Below are 23,454 nucleotides of genomic sequence, written 5' to 3'. Positions count from 1 at the left end.
GAAGGTTGCCATATTATACTAGTACAGACCTCCCAACTAAACCCCAGACTCTTATATTTGGCTGACAACTAGAAATATGAATTTCATCTATGGTGATATAAAGCACTTAAAACTCATCATGTCCTTCATAAACCTGCTCATCCTTTGCTCTCTGATTTTGGGGAATCACATAGACTTCCCTCTAGTTTACTTAAATCAATGTCATTAGTACTAAACTTTACTTCTCCTCTTCCTTGCCTTCTAAATACCATTGTTACCAAGTCCTGATAATATACCTCCTAAATATGAGCTCTGTATTCTGTCATTGACTCTCTATCTTCACCGCCACTGTCCCTGCTGGAATCATCAATGGGCTCATCAAGGGCTCCTCAGTCAAGGGCTTCACTGCTCTCGACTAGACAAGGGCAACAGTCCCTCCAATACAGTCTGCTCACTGCTCTGAAAGAGATCTTTCTAAAACACAGATCTTATGTGATTTTTCCTTGTAAGATAGTTTGGTGACTCTTCATGGCTTTCAGAAAGGTGCAATATTCATTGTAGCCCAAGCTCTACCAGACTCTCCATACTCAGCTTTGACCACATCTCACCCGAAGCTCAATGCTATAGCACACCATGCTTTTTACAGATGTGTATCTCTGCCCTATGGGGACTAAGCTTCCCCTATTGTTCATTCTGACCTTCTCTTAGACTAACTGCCAAGCAACAGCAAAAATCTGTTCAAATATCACCAAAGGAAATGTTTAGCATATTAATGAAGTTAATATATTATATATCATTATTATTTATTAAAATGTTAAGCAATCCCAGGAGATAAGTAATGGTATTCCCCATATATATATATATATATATATATATATATATATATATATATATGTGAAAAAATGGTGTGCCTGAGCCCAAGTAAATAAAAAAATATTTGTTTGTCTTATGTTAATCAATGGGCTTCAGGTTTTATAAGAATCCAAGGACAAATTCATTTATGCTTAACACTGCCAGGTGTTATTAAATTAATAATACTCAATATAGGATTCAAATTCCCATTGTGCTCTTTAATTTTATGAAAGTAATATTGACCACTCAGTTACCATGAGCTTAATGATTAATACATAGTCTTAATGTACAGCTTTTAAAAAAGGAGTTTAACAAATATTTGTCAAAAGGGAAGGAAGGATCAGTATTTCTCATGAAGATGATATTATGTTACAATTTACACACGGTTATTAGCACAGGAAAATTAAGCACCTGTTTTGAAGGACACAGAGTGCAGAGATCGGGATCCAACAGATGTTGTTTCTATTAATGTGCAAAGAGCCTGCTCATTTCCGAATGCTCTGTTCCACTGCCATGCCTTTAATCCTGATGACTTCATTGGAAATACTAAGAAGTTACAATTGACCTGTCATTATTTATGGCCTTTGTAAAGCTGAGATCAAATGAAGCGTGGACTTCCATCGGAGGTCCTTTATTTTAACCCAAATATCCAGCTGAGACCATGAAAGAATAATGCATTTTGGGCAAGCGGAAAGACCAAATAAATTTATGCTGATACCTTAGTACCTTACCAGAATAAGTGTATATTTTGGTGTTTACAATGAGATTTCAATTGATCTTCATCTTAGGAGCTAGTAAACTAGTTCCAGCAACCTTAAAAGAATTGCAAATATTGGAGGGTTTATATGCGTAACATTCTATGAAAGAAGAGCTTAAAGATGGATGATAGATATATTATCAGATAGATAGGTTCATAGAGATATAGTATATAAAATTATTATTAGAGAAAGGGGCTGGAGACAAAATAATTAAATGATAGATTAAATGATGTTTTGACAAAAATAAAACAGTAATCGAGTCTAGCTCTAGATGCTAGATGCTAATTCAGCCCGTAACATAAAAGTCTAGTTAAATACTATTCATTTTTTTAGCTTTATTGAGGCATAATTTATACACAAAAATATTGCACACATCTAATGTATGTAAACTCTTGATGAGTTTGGACATATACAAAGTTTCTGTTATCCAAGATGAGTAAGTTGTGGAGATCTGCTATACAACATAGTTAACCTATAGTTAACAATATGACACTGTGCACTGTAAAATACTCTTCATTTTTTTACAATGTATGTTGAGGTAGGAGAAACCGAGATAGATACAAACAATCACCTTTATCCAGTTTTTAGTATTGTTGGCATGGAATTGTGTGTAGCACTTTCTTAAATTAAAAAAATAATAATAATTTAAGGTGTTACTACATTCAGTTTCTCATTAATGATTTTATTAGTTTCCCCTTTTTTTATCTCAGTTACATTTCAAGAACATTGGATGAACGAACTTCCCTCAGATAAGTAACCAGTTTTGAGGTTTACCTATTTTCTTGTATAATCTATTTTCTGAGTTATTAATTTCTTATTTGCTCTATACCCTAAGTGCCTTAGTGCCTTGTTTTCGTGTTGTGTTCTTCCTCTGCATTTGTGGAATGAGATTACTTTCATCTTTCCTACAGAATTTTTTCTTTAGTCTACAGTGCTTTCAATCACTTTCATTGTTGTTCATTTTCAAGTTTCATTGGTAAAATACGTAATTCAATTATTTTTAAATGTCATCCCTTTGAACAATTAAATAGTTAAGGTTTTGAATTTGCTCTTGAGTAGCTCTTGGGATGTATTGACGTTTTGATATGAAATAGTCTCATTTTTGTTTTCTCTACATAGTATGAAGCTGCATTTTAGGTGATCATATTAATAATTTATTGTTTAAATGTATACAAATTTATAAATGATTGACTTTGTTATTCAAATATCTGGCCTTTGGATATAGTTTGTTTCATTAGTTGAGTATTTTATAATATTCCACCATTGTTTCTATCAAGTTATCTGTATACTTTTAATACCTTTCCACATGAACTATTTCAAGGTTATTCTGCTAAAAGGGCTCATGACTATTATTGTCATTGTGAACCATACTTATTAATATAAAGTGATTTATTTTGAATTGCCTTTCTTTGGAATTTAATATTGCTTCCTTTGCTTTTTGTTTCTACTTGCCTTATAACTTTTCATCATCCCTTAGATGCACTTTTATAAGTAGCATTTTGTGGAAATATCTTTTTTAAATCAATATGAGAATGTTGCTATCCAATAGAGGAGATTAACCTATTTGTGTCAGTTTTCAAACTGATATAACTGTTCTGTTATTTCATATTTCCTCTTTTAAAAAATATACTTTTAATTTTTTGCATTTTATTATATAGGCTAAATATTCTAGTTTTTTTTCCTACTCCAGTGATTTAACAGATATCTGCTTCAAAATACACTGCTAATCACATTAAGATTAAGAAATAAAAACTGTAATTTTCTGATTATCAAAATCAGTAATGAATTTGCTTTATCCCACTCCATGTAAAATGGGAATTTACTTAGTTTTTCTTCTTCCTGTTCTACATTTGTAAATATAATATGGGTTGTTCAATATATTCACATCAAATCATTATTTTCAATATTACATGTGTTTTCATTAAGAATTACTTTTGATATTTACAATGTTTTAAAGCAATATTTAAAATAATTGACTATAATTTATTTTGTATTGAAGTGTTTTCTATTCTCATCCCATACTTTTAATACTACGTTCTTGGGTTATAAAGCTTTATTTTTTTCTCTGTTGACTTGTATATGCCTTGAAGTATTTCTCAAGAAGCATGCTTTTGGGGTATATTCTCTGTACTATAATGTATCTGAATATATTTTTTCATTAGTATCACATATGAACAACAACTTGATTGGATATAGTTTTCTTTTATCTAAACTTTCCTCTTTAAAATTTTGTAAATATTGGCCCACTCTCATGTCTGATGGACCTTTGGATTGATTCCATCTTTTGGCAATACATTTGTGTACAAGATTTTGTCTGAATACCTGTTTTAATTCTGGGTGTATTCCTGGATCTGGATTTGCTGGATCATATGCTAATTCTCTGTTTAACTTTTTGAGAGACCTCCAAACTGTTTTCCACAGCAGATTCACCACTTTACTTTCTCATCAGCAATGCATAAGGACTCCATCCAATTTCTTCACATCCTCATCAATGTATGTTATTTCCTGCTTTTTTTATTATTATGATTATTTTATTAGTCATCTTACTGGTCATGAAATGATATCTCCTTATAATTCCACAGGGTTTTAATTATTATAATTTTGCAATAAATTTAATATCTGCTTTAGCAAATGTCTTTTCCTATATTTCTTTGGAAACAATAAGGCTACTTTTGTTTGTTTACTTTTCTAAATGAATTTTATATAAATTTTTTCAGGTTCCAAAAAACAAATAGTGATGTAATTTTCATTAATATTGTGCTAATTTTAACAGTTAATTTAGGGGCAACTTACATCTTTACAATTTCAAATATTATATTATGTCCTTCAATAAAATTTAGTATTTTTTATTTAAATCCTGCACATTTTTGTTGCATTTATTCCTAGATATTTGATACCAACTGGTTTGGCTATCATACAGGAAAGCCAGCCACTGACATTGTAATTTTATTTTGTAACTGGTAACCTAAAGGCTGACCCCAGACTAAAAGCAAGATATTTTATTCTTAATATTGTTTTTCAATTTCAAAAACTTTCAAGCTTCTTTTGAAAAATTAAGTATTCCAAGCTTCTTTTGAAAAATTAGGAGATCTGGACTGTTCCCACAAATTTCCAATTGGCTGGAGTTAAGTTTCTCTGTATCTGCATAGGAAATAATCTCTCCAGTTTAATTTTATCTGCACTACTCCTTGATTTACTCAAAAACTCAGCCTGAGTAAGAAGAGATAAACATCACTGTTTATGTGCTATTGTTGATTTAGTTTTTCTAATAACAGAGTTAGAAGAGTAGAATATTACTTATAAATATATGTCATGGTTTGGGTTTCTCAGAAAGCACAGACTGACACAAGTACTTGCAGTTCATTTGGGTAGGAATTGCAAGAAGCCAGAATAAGGGAGTAGGAAGATTGAGAAAGGGAAGGAAAGAAAACAAGAGACTATCCTTCACTGAGCTAGATACTACAGTGACATGTCCCCCTCTACCCTATGCCCACCCCCAGGGATCCTTTGAGAACTGCACAGACTCTACCTCAGAATTATACCTACACATAAAGGGAGGCTGGTCTTTTATTTACTGCTTCACCCACTCCACATTAGTTGAGAGCTGCACCTAGGTACACGTCTATCCTACCCCACAGCTCTGGGTAGAATGAGCTCCCATGGGTTTGGATAAGAAACCTGAGAGATCCAGCTGGCGATTGAAGTGGGAAGCAGGAAAGTATCTACCACAGCCACCTCCAGAATCAAAGACAGGTGGAGAAAATGTGCCAAAAGTGGTAAAATAAAGATAAAACCAAATGGAGTGCCTGTCTGAATAAATAAAATATCTGTGTCAAAAAAGATACAACTTAAGACTCCATTATAAAATAAACCATAGTGACAACTACAACTGTGGCATGAAAATATGCACGTTATTGAGGCTAATGCACCAGAAAAAGGACTGAAATTTCCACTGGACTTTTTTTTTAAATGCAAGTAAATTATGTGACCTTGCTATAAAATGGAGTGATGAATTAAATGAAAGATGGCCTGGGCATTAGAATCTTTTAGCAGATTCATAAAAGAGTGATCATGAAGTCCAACAGAAATTGGGTGTCCTAAACAAAAAGACAAGAATTTGTATGTTTAGCTACTACTGGAAACACTGCAGATCAGATTATTGAAAGTACAGTGGATAAATCACACAAAAAAATCTTTCATTTCACCTTTAAATATAGTAAATCATCTGTGTCTTCTAATACAGTTAATGAGTATTTAATTATAAATCAAAACACCTGGAGATTATAGCTATATGTGGTGTCAGTGTGTATTTTGATGTGACTAAAACTATTTAGGGCGTACTGCTCAAGAAAGATACAATATGCAAAATAGGCTTATATTTGTGTGTTGAGAAAATTCTGAATACCTCACTGTGTCTGCTCAAAAGTACTACACATGATTACAAATGATGTTCCTATAATAGTTGGGCTTAACAGTGGGTTTGTTAGAAAATAAAATTGATAACAATTATATACTGCTTGGTGCGAGGCACTATACCAAGCAATACGTGTATATGTGTTTATACATATATTTATATTTATTTAATTTATATGTATTCAATGTATACAACTCTATGGAATGATTACCATTATTACTCCAAATTTACAGACAAGGAAATGAGGAACAGGGAAATTAAGCAGCTTTCCCAAGGTTACACAGTGTATCTGCTTGGATTCTCCTGAGAAATACAACCAAAAGGATTTATTTTAAGGAACTTGGTCAAGGAGTTGTGGGGTCTGGCAAGTTTGAAATCTACAGGGCCGGCCAGTAGTCTAGAACCTCAGGCAAGAGCTATTGAAGCAATATTGAGTTTGAAATCTGTAAGGCTGGTTGTTAGGCTGGATACTCAGGCAGGATTTCTATATAACAAGTCTTGAAGCAGAATTCCTTTTTCCCCATGGGAACCCGTTTATTGCTCTTAAGGTCTTCAAACTGTAGACAGAGGCTCACCCATATTATTAAGAGTGATTTCCTTTAGTTCAACAGATTGTAGATGCTAATCATATTTAAAAATATATTCACTCCTACTTTAATGTTAGAAGCATCTTATCATCAGAGATAGCCAACAACTGAGAATCAGAGGAGAGAAAAATAACTATCTTTACTTTTTATATCCATGAACAGTGTCCTCCATCCACCCGTAATCTTCTCTGTAACTCCACTGAGAAGCACTTGGGATAGTAATAGGGACAGAGTAGACAGAGCATCTAAAGGAGTATCCTTATCATGATGTGGATCCCATTCAGCTTTCAGTGAGAGACATGGCAGCACTTTACACCTTTAAGAGTGCTAACTGCTAAATGCCATACACTGTTTTAAATACCAGTATATTAAAACATTTAAGTTAGCGCTCCTTATCTAGATCTATGATTATCTTGTTGTCTCCACCTTTTGCTATTGAAGCTCAATCTTCAACAGAATTTAAAATCTGGCATTAGTTGTATTCTAGAGTGTCTAAGTACAAGAGAGTAATGTGCTAACAGATTCAGTAAAGGAATGAATTGGCTTCTTAGCCAGTCATTTCAAAATCAATGGGGCAGTACTTACTAAAATTCATTTATAACAATTATTTTAATAATAAATTTTATTTTTCCTTAATAGACATGCAGTGCGCATGTGTAGGCATTACTCTGAGCACTGTCCTTGGAAGAAGGCTACTTTGTCGCACAATTCCTGGAGGACCATTTCCATATACGTTTGTGGATGAAAAAAGTGGGTTCTAAGGAAAGTAACCTCACAGGGTAATTTGATCATAAAGTCCTAACTGGGCACGTTGTGATGGCTAGTCATATCCTAGGCCTATAATGTCTTTGCTAAAGGTTTATTTTTGTCTTCAGCAATCCTTGCCCGTTGTTTCTGTGCGTCTAGGTTAACACACCTTTGAAATACCCCCTTTCAGACCCCTCATTCTAACACCTAACCACCCTTTCTCCCCTATCCCTGAATTACTTTCTCCCACCTTCATGTAATCTTCCTTATGTTTCCTCCTTAATCTCAAATGCATAAAAGAAAATGCAAACTATTATTCTTGGAAGCATTTATCTCAATCTATTGAGATCTTGCTTCCAGGTGTGTCCTCCATTTGGTTCAAATAAATGTTTTATCAACATTCTCTACAAGTTTGGGCATTCTTACATTGACACATTCATGACCACATGAGAGGAGTGAGAGTATGTGTGTGTTTGAATACATGTCGACACCAAGAGCAGGCTTCAAAATTAAATGAAGCTATGAATCGTAAGAGGAGTTTGTAGCATTCTCCTTACTGAATTTTCCCACCTAATCAGTATGGCTTATCCTCTCCTCAGTTACTTAGAAGCTCCAACAGTGCTTGACCAGTACCAGATACTGGCAAATCCTCCTCCTAAACCAATTACCCCTTCCACCTTACAATGGATTTTTAGCTGAGTAAACATGTGGTTACCTGAAATAAAAGAGTGCACTGCCCAAAATTCCTTGCAGATAGTGAGGTTCCTATGATTAAATTCCAGTCAATGGATATCAGTAGATGTGTTTTGTAGAATTTGAGAAAAACTGATCGACAGGAGTTTCCACAGCTAGTAGGAGCCCAATATTTCCCCTTATACCTATCTTCTTTCTGCAACTCAGACATGACGTCAAAAACTCCTCCATCCATTTTGGATCATGTGGTGACCTGAGGAAGAAAACCACATCCCTGGGTGGTAAAACATAAGGATTTGCATTTGGCTGCCTAATGCAGTTATTATGCTGCCATACTAATCCTGGGTTACCTATTTCCAGCTTTCTTTTATGTGAAAGTACAGTAACTTTTATCGTATATAAGCCAGCATTTGGGGGTTTTTTTAGAACCTAATCTAAATAAATACATCAGTTTGTAAACACTTATTAAAATAGTCAGCTAAATTGAAAGCTAAATTTAATCTCAGTCAGCAACAGTAGTGTTGGTTACTAAATTAAAGAATTTCAACCAAAAAGCATTAACAATTAAGAAGAGGAGGGGTTGGTGCTATACCTGAAAGACTTCTGGGACCCACTTTACCTCACTGAATACATTCTCTCCCTTTGCCATCAAATAACTATGGATTAAACTCTTCCCCTTGAGATGGGGGGGAAGGGGAGACAGAATTTTTGGTTCTGGACAAAACCTTCAGATGGTGATTTCAGTTACAAGGAGCAGGTGAGCAGTGTGTATCATGCCAGGCTTTCTAACAAGACTTTCTCTTTCCATAATCTTCCCCCACCCCTTTTATGGCCTTAGCCAGTATGCCCACATACTGTTGAGAATGTTGAGATGAGGCGCAACAAGGAGTCATGGTCCAAGTTTTCACCTAACTGGACTGGAAGTTTACATACATACAGTGGCATTGAGTAAATAAGTAAATAGATTATGGATAGTGGAGCCAAGTTTCTCACTGTCAGAGAAGGGATTTATAAATATGGAAAGAGGAGAGAATAGAATAAACCCTATGGTAAAGGATTGAAATTGGAGGTACCTGTATGAACTTATAGTTCTAGATATATGATAGATAGATAGATAGATAGATAGATAGATAGATAGATAGATAGATAGATAGATGATAGATAGATAGATAGATAGATAGATGATAGATAGATGATAGATAGATAGATGATAGATAGATAGATAGATAGATAGATAGATAGATAGATAGATAGATAGATAGATAAACAAATGTAGGGATATGTACGAGGATGTCTGTGCATATGTGCACGTATATGCGTGTGTGTTTCCTAGTTCTTTCTCTTGTAAAAGCCCCTGCTCTTTTAAGGCTTATAACAACCCATCATACCACATTCATACAACTCTTGGGTCATAAATAAATCTTTTTGTCATTCATCATTATCTAATGGAACTATTACTACCTCATCCATAATTTTGCCCTAATGTCCACATGCATGATTTATCCAACATCATGGCCTCTCAGATACTGTTTTGCATTTCTTTAATGTTGTTTTTTTTTTCACCATTCCACCTCACCATCCAATACCATAGTCACCTTTAAGATATAAATAATGAGAAAACAGTATAACCTCTGACACCTTAGGAATTCTGATAGTAATTTCTCTAGTCATAGTCCTTTATTATTTGTTTAAGTTCTCTCTGTCCCTTACCCCTTATTACATCCAATAGGCAAAAGTTCAAACTGAAGAAGCCAAATTGTACACTGTCTCTAAGCAGTTGAACGTCGCTGGAGAAACATCACTGTCGCACAAACCCCTGATCACCAAGCTCAATGAAATACTCAACACTGTAGACTACTCTTTCTCTGATGTGAGTGCTAAACTGTTCTCTCCAATAGCGATCTCACTTTTTTTTTTCCTAAATGTTTCTTCTCATTCTTTCATTTTCTCCAAATACTCATATTCCAACTATGCTAGATTTTTTTAATCAAAGGAACATAATAAATAACAAATTGCAAAAGGAATTGTTTTTTGTATTTCTTTTTCTGAGATTTCATTGTTAGTATATAGGAAGGCAATGGACTTTTGTGCGTTGATTTTGTAGCCAGCAACTTTACTGTATTCGTTGATTGTTTCTAATAGCTTTTTGGTGGAGTCTTTAGGGTTTTCTATATATAGCATCATGTAATCTGCAAAGAGAGACAACATGGATGGATCTTGAGAGTGTAATGCTGAGCGAAATAAGTCAGACAGAAAAAGCAGAGAACCGTGTGATTTCACTGATATGTGGTATGTAAACCAAAAACAACAAAAGAACAAGACAAACAAATGAGAAACAGAAACTCATAGACACAGACAATAGTTTAGTGGTTCCCAGAGGGTAAGGGCGGTGGGGGGTGGGGGGTGGGGGGTGGGGGGTGGGAGATGAGGGTAAGGGGGATCGAATATATGGTGATGGAAGGAGAACTGACTCTGGGTGATGAACACACAATGGAATTTATAGATGATGTAATACAGAATTGTACACCTGAAATCTATGTAATTTTACTAACAATTGTCACCCCAATAAATTTAATAAAATAAAATTTTAAAAAAATAAATAACAAATATTTTTAAATATTCAAAGATTAAAGTTAACACACACTGAGTGCTTATTACATGTCAGGCATTCACTCTTTTAGGCATATTATTTGTATTCATTTTTATTATTCCAAACAACCCTTTGAGGAAGGTGCTATTTTCCCTCAATTTACTGATGAATCAGTGTAAAAGTTAAGAAATTTGTTCTGGATTACCTAAATTGTAGAACTTGGATCCAATCTAGTCTTTTTTTTTTTTTCTCTAGAGTTCATGACCCTAGCTATCAATAAGTTTGTCTTCATTCATCCTACAAGTATTTATTGAGCACCTACCATATGCCCGGAACACAGTATTAGATTGTTACTAGACAATGAGGTTTGCAACGTTGAATACATATTGTTGTTCATGTTGTCCAAAGTCTAACAGAAGCAACAATCATTCTAAAAGACTATGTTGACCACAGACTCACAGTTTATGAGAAGCTATCTTGAGATCTTCTGAGTAAAGGCAAACTTTAGGCTTTTTCTATACACTTAACCTTATTTTACTATATGCCAGTTGCTTATAAATTCTGTTCACCACTCTTTTAAGCATAGGGGGATTATTTTGATTTGAAGTAATGACTCTCACTTTGTCTCAGAGACAGTCTTTTATTTACCTTGTCTCTTTTCTGGAAGTCACCTTCAACTTGCATGTTAGTCTAGACCTATTCTTTCTCATCCCGAGTTAATTAATTCTAATGCTATCATGGAAAGGCTAGAAGTATAATTTCAGGTTCTGACCTTACCATTTATAACCTATGTGGTTTGCAGTTTCCTTCCGTTCTCTGAGCTCAGTGTCTTCATATTTATAACATTCTCTTACCCTTTGAGATGACCAATCCTTTTCCATCTTTCTCTGACCTGATTTAAACCTAGGAGGTTGACATCAACACACTGCATCCATAGATTCCCCTGCTCGTGTAGCCTATCATGAGGCACCAATAGAAGACAGGAGGGCAGGAAAAGAGAGAAGCTGTGGTATTTCTTCCCTATTCCCTCCCACTCTGCCTCCTGCTTTAGCACTATGAAGCTCAGGCAGTGGCTAAATCTCTCAGGACTACATCTCCTGCCCCCTCCTCCAAGTCGCCACCTTTCCTTGGATTCTGGTGCCATTCCCTTTGACTCTTCTAGTCTCCTTACCACATAACTGTTTGCCACTATTGCTGGGCTGCAGGCTCCTCAGCATCTTTAGTTTGTTCCCTTAACACTGTCCCTGCATTCATTAAAGTTTTTTTAATAGAATCATCTGAGCAGAATTCTATTTTCCACCAAGATTCTCACTGATACAGGAGGATTAAAAAATAAAAAGAGCAAATTGCTTATTAAAGTACCTTAACACATAGTATAATACATAGCTATTAATAATAGCTATCATAACTGACAGCTATTAATATTAGATTATCTCTCTGAAGTTTTGAGACAGCCAAATATTTATCCAGAGGTACGCTTTGAAACTTACAGTCACCAGTTTTTAATACACACTTTTGAAGTGACATCTATGCCAATTTAATGGAACAATTTATATACATCACTTTAGCCTGGGGATAAATGTTATTTATAAAAGCTTTTAGGATCAGAATACAGATGAGATAGCTTTCCTTCTACTGAAATATAAAAATTTGAATGGCCTTTATTGGAATATTAGTTATGAAGCATGGAAAAGTTAAATAAAGATATCTCCCAAAATATTTACTGTGGTTTTCCAATGGTCAAGTGCCCTAAATCACACAGATTTACAAGCTTTACGAATGTCAGTTCGTAGAACAAGCTGCTGCGTGACTTCTAGTCAACTATAATCCCACATCCTCATCCAGTACTTCCAATATATAAAATTAAAAAGTAGTTCCAATGTATTTTAATTTACTATGCCCCATTTTATTTCTCACTCATCCCCAGTACATGTGTGTGCACACACACAGTGACTGTTTAGAAGAGGCTACCCAACATATAGTAGTTGAAAAATGAGAATCAGTAAGGCCATTGAGTGCTAGCAAATAGAGTTTTTCTAAGCTACTTATAATAACTTTAGAATTAAACCAAACACAATCGTTTGGATGAGTAAATGAATATTTACAAAGTACATACTGTGTTAAGGGTACATTAACTGCCACAGATGTTGTTTTGTTTTAGTTTCACAAAAGTCCCATGTGGCAGGAATTAGTCTATCCACTTTGCAAGTAAAGTGGTTAGCTCAGAGAGGGCAACGCAATAAATGTTTTCTGCCCATTAAACTCTTCAAATTCTGCATCGTGTGTGCATTGAGCTCTATACACAGATGTTTAGGACTTTAAAGAAAAGCATTTGTGGTAAAATTGTACTTGCCTAGGATCGAGGCCATGCTGCTAACTCTAAATCTCTCCTCTTAACGCCATTTCTCTGTGTGATACAGAAGTGCTACATATTGTTCAATAATCACTTCTTGACAGAATCAATTCAAGGTCATGACTTACTAAGCACAGGTTACCTCTTCTGCTGACTTCTTCACCACAGGCTACCTCTACTGTTGACTACTTCTGGCTTAATTCATTGTCTTCTATGTGTGTTCGTATTCCTCTAACTAAATATATTAGTATTTGTGGGTATACATATAAAATATATGAAACTTGGAGACAAAATGTGAAAATGTTTTAGGCTAAATTCTCACCAAAATATTAAAATATGTTTAGCAATATTAATCGGATGATGGTAACCTGACACTCTTCTTTTTTGTTTAAATTCCAAGTATATAATGAAAGCAAACTGTAGTTCTGAAATCTAGCAAACTATACTTTTTCAGTGGCTCCCAGACCTGTTTTTGTCAAATGTAACTTGGATTCATTCAATAAATACTCATGAGCTCTTTCCAAGACCAGGTACAATTCTGCATGCCAGGATTATAACAAAACAGACAAAATTCCTCTTCTAATAAGACCTAACTTCTAGAGTACGGAACCAATGAGGAAAAGGGGAACAAACTAATGAACAAGATGATCAGGGTAATACATTCCATGAGAAAAATAAACAGATATCTGATTAAAGTTCAAGCATGAGAGTGGATAGATAACTGCATTTTATCACAGTGATCAAGGAAGGCCTATCTGAATTAATTAGAGGTCTGATCAAGAAAACGGAGCCAACCATCCCTTACAGATCTAGGAAAGGGTACTTCCAGGAGAGAGCAGAGCCCCTCGAGGTAACAAGCCTGGCTTGCTGAGGGATAGAAAGAAGGACAGTACAACTCAATTCGGTGACCTGAGGTCAGAGGATATGGGAGTCACATTAGGAGGACCTCAGTAATTATCCTTTTTACAAAATTACAACTTAATACCACCTGTTTCATAAATCCTTATCTGTTAGTAATGACTTTGGAACCATACAGGATAAGATTCAAACTCACCTAAATTACTTCTTAGCTTATTAGGAAGTCACAACTCTCAGGATTGTTGTGGAAATAAAATGAGATTATGGAATAAGAGCTTTCTCTGCTTAATTGAAAGAATATTTCACATAGTTTTGGCTCTTTGGCCATGTTCTGGAAGGTGTTGTGCTGTAGAAACTCTAACTATTGAGCAAATAGAAAGCTACCAATCTAGTGATATACTATTCATGATATGCACACACAATTGTCTACATAGGTATGCATATGTATGTAGACAGAAAGATATATAGATTGACGGATGGATGGATGGATGGATGGATGGATGGATGGATGGATGGATGGATGGATGACTAGATAGAACCTGGCTTAGGGCTTAAAATAAATGAAGGCAAATACAAAATAATTTAAGCAATAGCACTCAAGAATTATCAATTTCGTAAAAATTTATGTTCTTAAAATTGTTTAGCGTAGTAACCACATGGAAATGTTTCAACAATTGTTAATTTTTTCCTCTGCTTTTTAAATATTAACTGGTTTAAATGTCTCAAAATTCTTGGAATTTTTAGATGTCTTACTTGTTTTAATTATTTTTTCAAAAATAAATTAAAAGCAGCTCAATTCCCTTTTACAGATGAATGGGTAGTTCAGTAATAGCTTACTTGATTTTTCCATCTATAAAATTTACAAGCTTATTCCGTTCACCTTCTTGGATAAAAGATTGTTTCTGATACAGCCCAGATCTTTGAAATAGATTTTTGGAGGTGAGAGAGCAATCTCCTGGTGAGATTTGATTTTTACCCCCACATAAAAGATGATTCAACCATCCCCTCCATTGCTTCAACTATCTGACGAGTGGACCTTGATTACTTCAGAGAAAGGCACAAGACTTTGACACTTCTCCTGCAAGGAGGGGTGGCAGGGGAAATATCTTTTGCATCTCAGAGGTAATGTATCCTCTCAAAGGCAACAAGATGGTTACCAGGAGTGTCACTGGTTGAAGCCAAAATGGAGCACACTAGTGTAACTTTCCCTAATGCATCCTAACATATGTATACCACATGCGTGGCATTCTTGCAGAAAAGATGACAAGCTACTGTGCTTAAACTTCTTCCAGTGGCATTATAATGGATGGTTCACTAAGGAAAACATTGTCAATTTGCCCCATGAAGGCTACTATAATATTTGTTTTTTTCAGTAATACATCCCAAGTGCCTAAAATAATACCTACAACAGAATTGGTGCACAAAAAATATTTGATGAATAAATGAAAGTTGACAGGTTCTCTGCTATGAAGAGTTATTTGTATCTAAATTAGACTAGATTAGTTATTTATCTCCAAGTGAGTTACAGAAAAATCCTCATTCAAGATTTTAGCATGAACTTAAAAAAAAAAGGTTTATGATTGACATATCTCTGGGTCTCTGTGCTGCATTTGAATTGCTAAGTTTTGCTCATCAGTCTTGGTATGACAATTCTAAAATGTCGATTTGTTTTGAATGTGCACTAAGAACAGAGTCATGCTGAGCTAGCAGCACTAAAGCAATTTGCAGGAAAAGAAAACTCAAGTTTCTCCAGATGAATCTACAGGAAAGTTGCTGTAAGTGTTGAAACTCAAACTTTATACCACAGTTCTTCATGCATAATGAATCATTGAAAAGCAATTTGAAGCCAGGATGGTTCACAAGAAAATGATTTATCACAGGATTCAAGTTACTATCATTTGCTCTTCCTGGGTGTTTTAACAGCTACAGGAGTGCAGTTGATGATTTGTCAGTAGCTCAAGTGTTTCCCCAAACGCTGAACAGTGCCTTTTAGCGATATGACAAGGGGGTTAGAGGCACGACCTCTGTATACACACTACCTTCTTAACCAGCAGTATAAGTCTATATGAGGCTCTCCATGCCTCAGTTTTTGCACCTCTAAAACGTAAATAATAATAGTATACCCTGGACTTACCTCTTGGGAGGCTACACTACAATGTCATTTTCTTATATCAGAACTCAATTAACAAAAACCTTTGTGTTTTTTAATTTTATATAAAACAATTAAAAAATCATATAAAAGTTTTATATACTTGAAGTATTTTTTTTGCTAATGAATTGAAAGTGCTTCATTCATTGGCAATGTGTTCATGAAAACATTAATCTGAATAATAATTGTGGGAAATAACTGCTACAACACCCCTACTCCCACCCCAAATCTCAATGATTAAACCAAGTTTACTTTGCTCACAAACAGTTCAAAACAAGGTGGCAGGGGGCTGGAAGTCCCCTGCTGCCCAGTCATTCAGGGACACAAGCTGACAAAGTCTCCACCATCTTCAACATATGGCTACTAAGGTTGCCCTGGGCGATGACATCCCCCCAGCACTTGAGGGAAAAAGATACACAGGATCATGCAGAAGGTTTTAGGAGCCAGTTCTGGAAGGTTATACATGGCTTCAGTCTATGTTCCATTGGTTAGAACTCCGTTTCCACTTCTAACTGCAAGTGACTGAAAATTCTAGTCTTCCTCCATGGCCAGGACAAAATAAAATGAATTTAATGAACCTGTAGTACTGTTTCTACCAGTCTCTTTCCAGGGCTTCTGCTATCCTGCTGTGATGTTAGGATCTATATCTTCATATGACTGTAAGAAGAGCCTGGATGGGGGAAATTGCTACCATCACTTTCTAAGTGGCATCTCAAAATATGAAAAGCTCGTGTTACTCTTGCAACAGAAAGAAAGAAATATTGTTTAAAATATGGTAAGTAAAAGCAGTAGAGATGGTGATGGAGAAACTGACCTAAAATGGTGGCCGAACGGAGAGAGAAGTCCCCAGCCTAAGCCCCAGCCCACTTCTGCATAACCCCCTCCAAGCCACACCCTGAGCCAATCACCAGATGACACCTACCCCTTCCCCACCTCCAGGAAGTCCCCAACCCATAAAAACCTACTCAAAACCTTGCTAGGGGCTCAGTATTTGTGAAAGATCCCACTGAGCCTGCCGGCGTATAAAGCTGACTTTCCTAATTCTCTAATGAGTGTCGCTTGGGTTCTTTCCGATCCTGGTATCCATAACAATGGCAAACAAATATAACAAAAATTTTGACATGAAAACTAAAATTTGTAAACTGCTAAAAGTCCCATAATGCGGGACGGCAGCATTTACCTGGTAAGTTTTCTTCCAAAGTAAAAAATGCTTAGGACAAAAACATAAAAAACAAAATGAGCCCTAGGTGTATATATGATCTTCTGATTTTTTTTGTTTCTCCTCCTGTTTGATCTGTAAGATGTAGAAAGTACTGAAAATAGAATTTTAAATTATGTGGGGTTTTTTTCTGGAAGACCAATAAAAAGGAACTAAGTAATTTAATTTAAATTTTACATTATTTGTCAAGTAAGCCTACATGTTCAAAAATTATTAAGAATTGCAAGACTGTGACAACAGCACATAAAACAAACACAGGCTGCTTTGGAGGACAAGGACTTGTTTGCACAGATCACACTTCCACGAAGGCAGCCCTGTCAACATGTCTGTCCTCTGCCCTACACCACACTGTCTTCATTCATCACTGTAGCTTTACAGTCATTACATTAGCAAGCCAAAAAATCAGAACATGTGAGTCCTTCAACTTTAATCTTGTTCTTCAGAATTATTTTGGCTATTCTAATTCCTTTGCCTTTCCATGTAATTTTAGAATCCATTTATCAATATCTATAAAATAGCTGGCTGGGATTTTGATTAAGAGTACATTGAATCTATAGATCAAATTGGGAACAGTATTGAATCTTCCAATCCATGAACACAGGGTATTCTCTCCATTAATTTAAATCTTTTTTTTTTAATTAGTTTCATAAATGTTTGAAATTTTCAGCAGACACATCCTGTTCATATTTTGTTAGCTTTCTACCTAAAGGTTTCATTTTTGTCGATGCTATTATAAATGGTATTTTTTTGTTTGTTTCCAATTCCAGTTGTTCATTGCTGGTATATAGAAATATGATGGATTTTTGTGTATAGATCTTATATCCTGTGACCCTACTAAACTCATTTATTGCTTCTAAGAATTTTTTGGTAGATTCTTTGGGATTCTGTATGTAGACATTTATGTCATTTGAAAATAGGAATAGCTTTATTTCTTCCTTTCCAGCTTTCTATCTTTAAGTATATCCCCAACTATACTCCATGGGTTTCTAACTCTGTAGAATTTTGTCTGGCATTATTGAAAGAGAGATTGTGTCCAATGTACTATCATTCAGAAATTTAATCCACATTATTTTGCTCTTCCTAAGGAAGTCAGTGATAATATTAAAGCAGATTAAATTTAATAAGCAGATATCTGCATCTTTGCCATCCAGTTCTTACCTCTAATTCAATATAGTGTCATTCATCTTTATTTTGTTTATATTTATACATTAAACAACTATTTTCAATCTTTATGCCTTCCTTCATATCCAACTTTTAATTTAATTAAATTTTAAATGTCATTGGAAGGTTCACTTCCAATCAGACATTTAGTTGTCCACATATCTTTATTTTGTTTGATGAAACCAAATAGCTTCCTAATAATCCACCATAACTTGCTATAGGAACTCCCAGTTGTGTCGTATAACTGAATGGTCTGGGATTTTTCTGCCTATTTTTTTGTTAATATAAGTTTACATAAACCCGATTATCTGTATCTCCAGTTGAAATATTTTAATGGATAATTACATGAGCTATGATTGATTTCTTCCAGGTTGACTATATGACCAATTCACTAGGTAGTTGGTCATTAATTCTTTCTAGACCTGGCCTTTCTCAACTTATGCCAGAATGAAAGCACAGATTGTGCTATAGGAATAAACTATAAAGAATTTGAGTGGAAACTACCTAAATGATTTTCCTTTCTCCTCAGCAAGTCACTTCCAGTTGAACTATTCATATAATCGAAACAGAAGTTGTTATGTTGGCTTGAATGATTACAAAACTTATCCCAGTTATCTATTTCACTTGCTTCCTCAGATAATCACCTATATTTCTTTTAGCTGCTTAGATTTTGTATTAATTTCTTATTATCATGACTGCTATAGATATTACTAGATGATATCGAAAACCCAATTTTTTTTTTCACAGCTTTTCTAGAAATACATTGTTTCTAGTTAGATAGGAAGAATACAGAATCATTTAGGGATAAATGTTAAAATCTCAGGTCTGTAAATTGTTGTCCAGTAAAAAAGATATGTGAGTCACTGAAATAGCTGAGTAAACTAAAGTAAAATGAAGGAAAGTCAAATTTTTTAACATTATTCAGTGCATATCATTGCATCAGTACATGAAGGAAGTTAAAAAATATAGAGAACCTACCCTTCTGACTATCATACAATTGTAAATATAGTGAAGATCTTAAATGCACTGCAAAGTCCTTCATATCCACTGAGCTGATGTGGGGTTGAGAGGATTGAGAGGGTTGAGAGGGTGAGCTCAAGTCTCATCTATGTACAAATCAATTTCCTGGTTCAGTCCTTAGTTACGCAGCAGTTTCTGGTCAAGCCATCTTGATTGGTATCTGTGGCTATTATTTTGTCCAACAGTTTGCATCTTTTGTAATTGATGCTCTGAACTGATGTTGCTGTTCCTTTGCTGCCAAAAGTGTAAACAAAGACTATAATAAAGAAACAAATAAGCCAAAATATGATATGTACCTTGAGAAGGAGTAATTCAATTGAATGCTTTTTAACCTAGTAATTAACTATGAAACTCATTTCTAATACTTAGAAAAACACTTTATAATTTTGCATTAAAATATGGTCACTCCCTCCTACTGTCTCTTCTTCCCATTGGCAATTTAATATTCATTCTTACCTCTCATTTAGAAAAAACAAAACAAAAATTTTGAAAACTCTCTCTTAAAAACAATAGTTACCATTTTTTTCCACCCAAATTTAAATCTTGTCCATAATATTTATCCTTCAGCAATCTCTGCTATTTCTAACTTTATTATCTCTTGCTCCAATATTCTAAAGAATCACATAATCTACATATCTTTTGCATAATACTAATGGAAGTGGAAATTATTTTTAAGATAAGATTTATCACCACATATTTGATTGCTGTTCAAAATTATTCAATACAGAATAAAAGAATGATGAGGTCAGGGAGGTAATCTTATGCGTTCCTCTTTCTTTACTGCGGTTTATCCCACTGAATTGTAATATCCATTAAGGAAGTTTTGATGTTTATTGACCACTGTACCTCCTGGGCCTAGAATAGCACCTGGAACAAACTAGATGCTCCATAAATATTTATTGATCAAATGAAACATATATTTAAAAAGTATTTAACTTCCAAGAAAGTATTGGAAATCAACTCTCCTCCCAAAAATTGGATAACAAGCAAATAGGCTTTAGAAGAAATGAACTTGAGACCCTGCATAAAGCTTAGACCTTCAGAGAAGAGAGAAACTTGATGTGAGGAGAAAAAACAAACAAACACAAAACATGCATAGTGAAAGGAGTAAAAATAAAACCTGTATGGCTCTATTGTAGCTCCGGGAGGAAAAAATAAATATTAATAATAACAATAGCACTCTAAAAACCAGCTGAAGAGTGTTCCAGGAACTATAAGTGCAGAAGTGTTTGGTGCATTTAGGGATCAACAAGGAAGTCATCATGGCCGTAGTGAAATGTGGCAAGTGAGATAATGTTAACTCTTATAGGCTTTCGTGGTCTGTGGTCAAGATTTTTAGTAGCAGAACGAGGTGAGAAACCTATAAAAGGAGAGGTCCAGGTTGCAATATGGAGAATAGATTGTAAAGATAAAGATAGAAACATGAAAAATATTTGGGAATCTAGTATAATAATCCAGAAAAGACGGATGATAACATAGTGACTTAGACTATGTTGGTAGGTAGAGCCTGAGTTGGTGAGAAATGGTCAGAATATGATTTAATATATTTGTAATAAGTATTTTATTTTGGAATAATTTTAGATTTAAGAAAAATTTCAAAATAATATAGAGAGTTCGCATATATACCACACCCAGTTTCCCCTAATGTTAACATTTTATATGACATTAGTACATTTGTCAAAACTATGAAAGCAATATTGGTATATTATTATTATTATTAAACTCCAGACTTCATTTGGATGTCACCAGTTTTTCCACTAATTTCTGTTGTCTATTCAAGGACCCAATCCAGATACCACACTGCACTTAGTCTCTTCTGGCCTATGACAAGTTCTCAGTCTTTGTTTTTCATAACTTTGATAGTTTTGAGGAATACTGATCAGGTATTTTATAGAAGGTTCTGCAATTTGAGTTTGTCTAATGTTTTCCTCATGATTAGACTGGGGCTATGGGTATCAGGGAAAATACCGCAGAGGTGAAGTTCAAGTGCCCTTCATATCACATCATATCAGTGAGTACAGCTATCAACATGATTGACGACTGGTGATATTTATCAAGATCATTTGGTTAAGGTAGTGTTTGCCAAGTTATTATTTTCCCACACTCTATCCTTTAGAAACAAGTCATTAAGTCCAGGTCACACTTGGGAAGGACGGATGGCCTGGATTAAATTCCACCTGGCAGAAGGGAGAGTATCTTCATATATATTATTTGGAATTACTATGTATGAAGGATTTGTTTCTTCTCTCCCATTTATTTATTTATCCAATCATTTATTTACATCAATGATTTACATATATTATGGACCTATAGACATTTAATTTATACTTTGGGTTATAAGCCACTATGACATTGGTTATTTGTTGCTCAAATCCTTTCAGCTTTGGCTATTATGAGCTCTTTCAGGTTGGCTCCTCCTGTGTCCCTTTGTCATGCCCCCAGCTTTTGTTTTTTGAGTACTTCCTTAATTTCTGTCACTATAAGATACTGGAGGCTCATCTTATGTTTTCCCTGCTCTAGCCTTAGAATAAACTATTTCTCCAAGAAGCCCTGCTCACTGTCATTCAAGAAGGACACCGAGAAACCAATATCTTGGCCCTAGGTAAGAATCCGATCTATTTTGATGGAAGAGCCAATAGGATTTGCTGATGGACATAATGGAGAGTGTGAGGTCAAGTAAGATTTTTACCTGAACAACTGAAAAACTGGAAATGCCATTTACTGAGATAGAGAAGCTCGGGGTAGACAGGTTTGTGGGAGATGGGGGAATCAGGAGTTAAGGTTTAAATGTGATTAATATGTGAGATATTCAAGTGGAGATGTTGTGTAGGCAGTTGGATACGTCAGTTTGGATTTTCTGGAGATATTCTCTACCTTTAGATCACAGATTAGCATAAAGAGACCTGTATGCTATACACAGATAAATAATTTCCATTAGCCATAAGGAAGAAATTCTTGACAATAAAGGTATTTGAACACTGGAATAAATTACTCTCAAAAAGTTATGGAATTCAATTCTAGGAGAAATTTTTAAATATATATGTTTTAGAATTCTTTTAGCATTTCCCTTGAGCATTTTGGAAAACATCTATATAGCAATAGATGAAAAGAAGTTTGATAACTTCATGACTAATTTTAACACTACAGACATATGACATTATTTTAAATCTAAAAGTGGACTTTTGCCTGACTTACTGAGATTGTTTACTTACAAAAGCAAAAATAAAGTGAACGGTTTTAAGATGTTTACATTCATTTATTTTCTAGCACTTCAAGAACAAAAGACCATCCAATTTTATCTGTCTGGTGGATATTTTAAGTTAAAACTGAGCATAGTGGGAAAATTATTGCAGAACATTTTATTCATTGGTATTCTTGCCTTAATGTAGATATTAAAGGATATAAAAGTCTACTTGTATTTATTGTATGAAAAATACTTTGAACCATATCAACCTCAACTTTGCTTGCCCATTGTTAAATTTTATGCTAGCTCTTTAGTAATATTTAATATTCACAATCCAACCTGAAGCGGTTGTTTTATACAGGGATAGTCAAGACTGCCTGCCTGGGACAGTTTGTCCTATGAATCAGATAATATCAATAAACATGAAGTCATTCCTGAAATAACTTTTTTTAAATCTTTCACATTGATCTCCAAAAGATGTCCTCTTTCTACAATGTTGTGAAATTATTTTAAGGTGCCAATCTTAGTTTAAAATGTATCTTTATTTATTGCTTACTACCTGACTTTAAGAGTTTAAGATTTCAAACAAAATCTACACTTTAAAAGCTATTTTAACAACATGCAAAATTCTTCAAGTACAATTTAATAAGATATCCAACATACATGTGTTTCTACGTGTTCTTTTTGGTCACAACCTCTAAAGAACTGGCAAACTGTATTGTTTTGTTTTGTTTTGAGAATTTTCTTCATTCTCAAGTGGGCAACAAAGGGATTGTACAAATGTTTCCAACAAATGAAGTGTAGGATTATCCCTATTCTTTATAGTATGCATGATATATGTTCCATATCTGTTATTCTTGGTATAACAACAACCATGTTAGGAATTTTTA

Source organism: Rhinolophus sinicus, linkage group LG06, assembly GCF_036562045.2.
Source record: "Rhinolophus sinicus isolate RSC01 linkage group LG06, ASM3656204v1, whole genome shotgun sequence".
In the NCBI taxonomy this organism is placed as follows: Eukaryota; Metazoa; Chordata; class Mammalia; order Chiroptera; family Rhinolophidae; genus Rhinolophus; species Rhinolophus sinicus.
This window is presented reverse-complemented; position numbering follows the sequence as displayed.